Source organism: Nanorana parkeri, unplaced genomic scaffold, assembly GCF_000935625.1.
Source record: "Nanorana parkeri isolate BGI_ZX_2015 unplaced genomic scaffold, ASM93562v1 scaffold1381, whole genome shotgun sequence".
NCBI lineage: Eukaryota > Metazoa > Chordata > Amphibia > Anura > Dicroglossidae > Nanorana > Nanorana parkeri.
The window spans coordinates 279,800-283,095 of record NW_017307649.1 but is presented as its reverse complement, the minus strand read 5'-3'; positions in this window follow the sequence as shown (position 1 = coordinate 283,095).

The window sequence follows — 3,296 nt, the reverse complement described above, 5'->3', positions numbered from 1 at the left end:
CTGGGTGGCAGAGGCAGCTATACCATTAGGCCATTTTAGGCAGTCACCTAAAGCCTCGCAGATATCGGGGGGAAGCCAGACAGCGGGGGCCAGAGACAGAGGGGGCTCTATAACAGGAAAACAGCACAGGTCCCGGGCCCACTCGAGCATCTATTTTTGATAAAATTCCCTCTGTCCGGGCCCCCTGCCTCTTTCGGCTGCTACAGGAGGATATCGGGAACTGCGGCACCCGATCATTAACTTGTAGGTCCGGCCTGCACAGGCTGATTCATATAATCTGTGCAATGGCCCAACAGGTAAAGAGGAGCTGAAGTCTGCAGAGGGAGAAAAGTCAGAAAAAGCACCCAGAACATAGAGTAAGTAAGAAAAACACCCAAAGCATGTGTTGCATTTTGTCATTCTTTTTAAAAAATCTAATTTTACTTACTGTGCTTTGTGGACCTCTATAGCCGATGGTATTATTCTGCATTGCTTGTATGTAGGGCTGGTAATGTTAGTCCTCTATAGCCGATGGTATTATTCTGCATTGCTTATATGTACTGCTGGGAATTTTAGTCCTCTATAGCCGATCGTATTATTCTGCATTGCTTGTATGTAGGGCTGGTAATGTTAGTCCTCTATAGCCGATGGTATTATTCTGCATTGCTTATATGTAGTGCTGGGAATTTTAGTCCTCTATAGCCAATGGTATTATTCTGCATTGCTTGTATGTAGGGTGGTAATGATTAAAATTTTCGTGTTCGATTAATCGGAAAAAATTTTAATAGATTAATTTTGATTAATTAGAACGCACATACAGATCCAACTACATTGGCCTACACACACACTCAAACAGTATGAGGGGAATTTATCAAAACTGAAGCGAAAGTATCTGGAGCAGTTGCCTATGACAAGCAATCAGCTTCTCTCTTCAGTTTGTTCAGTTAAGGTTTAAAAATAAAAGGTGGATGCTGATTGGTGTGCCTTCACCGGAACTCTCGGAAGACCCGGAAGCCAGCGGAGAGGTGAGTACCGATCAAAAGTATTTTGATCGATCGAAAAAATTAACGATTAATCGAGGGATTAATCGTTAATTTCTGCAGCCCTACTTATATGTACTGCTGGGAATTTTAGTCCTCTATAGCCGATGGTATTATTCTGCATTGCTTGTATGTACTGCTGGGAATTTTTTGCTACAGCTAGTATATCAAAGCCTGCAAACAGTTTGCTGAAGACAAGCAGACTAAGGACATGGATTACTGGAATCATGTCCTGTGGTCTGATGAGACCAAGATAAACGTATTTGGTTTAGATGTTGTCAAGCGTGTGTGGCGGCATCCAGGTGAGGAGTACAAAGACAAGTGTGTCTTGTCTTGAGTTATTTTGAGGGGACAGCAAATGTACACTGATATACAAGCTGTACACTTACTACTTTACATTGTAGCAAAGTGTAATTTCTTCTGTGTCGTCACATGAAATGATATAATAAAATATTTACAAAAATGTGTACTCACTTCTGTGAGATACTGATTATATATACATATATATATATATACACACTTTTTTTTCTTTTTTTTTAAATGTATGTATTATATTAGATATTTTAATTAGTTTAATGGATTTCAAATAATGTGAATTGTAAAACTGTAAGCCAATATATTTAAAACACACCCAAAAAAATTGTTTTATATTTTTTATATTTTTAACTTTTATTTTTTTGTTTGTATTTAAATTTTTATTTATTCATTTATTTATTTTTACTTTTAAAAATGTTTTTGTCTTTTTTTAATTTTAGTTTATTTAACTTTATCTTTTTAAACTTTTTTTTGTTTTACTTTATTGCTGGTAGCAATGGTCAGCCTGCTATTGGATATTTCAAATTGCAATAGCCAATTGCAATGGCTATTGCACCCGCCCACTCCTGCTGTCAGCAGAGGAGGGATATGAAGTTCTCCATCAGGTCCTCATCTGCTGATTGACAGGAGGCAGTGGGCAGGTGCAATAGCCAGCCTGCTATTGGCTATTGCATTTTAAAATATCCCATAGCAGGCTGGGTATGGCTCCCAGCCTCTAGTTGCAATAGAGGCACGGGGTTCTATCTATCTAGATGTTTATTTATTATTTTACCTCTCCTTTGCTTCGTCTCTGGATTCCTCAATGATATCCTTCTGTGTGTCTCCGGTGCTGATATTCTCTCCTGTGGCAAAACTAAACAGAGAGCAGACATTGGTAGGAGCCAGAGAACCATGGATAATAATTAAATGTTTCTATATGCACACAGTAAACCAAGTTATTTTTTTGCCATGCAAACAAAAGGATACATAAGTTAAAGGCAAAGTGCCTAAACTGTGTCGCTTTGGTACTTACTGTGCAGACCCCAGTATAGGGACCGGGAGCATTGATTGGCAAAGGAACTGTAAAGACAGTGATCTCTAGCAGTCTCACATTACATCCCCGCAGTCTCTTACTGTATTCTTACTGCTCAGTTGTCTGAATCCGTGGCCTCCATGGTGTGAGGGAGCCGTAGGTAATGCCTATAGAGGGGGCAATTTCTGCTGGAACTCAGCTACTCGTCAATGCATCTCCGATGAAAAATGTGGCTGCATGGGAGACGTCTGCAGGAAGAAAGAAACACAAAAGATCAGAAGCTCAACCAACAGTGGTTGTATGTTACAAGGAATTAAAACTAAAACAGTAGTACCCTAGTCTTTTTCTTGTATTTATCGCTACCTGCATCTGCCCGGTATCTGCACTGATAACCACAACCGATCGCCCTTTATAGGCACCCCCCTGAGGTGGAATATCTTGGGTTGGGCTTGGGGTTTACCTATTTATTCTCCTACCAATCCACATATTTGCTGATCTATATTATTTTGTTCTTCAGCTATTTATTCATTTTGGATTGTTATTTCTGCACAATTACATGTTTTTGGTTTTCTGCATACAGTACCTCTTCATTTGTTAATGTTACACCATTGCAGTGTGGCGTTTGTGTTCATTTTCAATCAAACTAAACTACAACATTAGAAATAGATAAAAACTTATTTCTTATTTATAGATGGATAAAAAAAGCAATACATTACTGGACTTCCTGTCCGTCCTCAATATTAGCAAGACAGATGGTACAGCTCTCCTTGAAGCAGCCTTCACCTCCGAGCTTTCTCTACAGATCGATTAGATCGAATTATTATTAGGAAACTAGATAAAGAAATCATATACATAAAATACATACATCATTTATCACCTACAGTATATATATTTTTCTTTTTACTGTTTATATATTATAATATATATATATATATATATATATATTTATA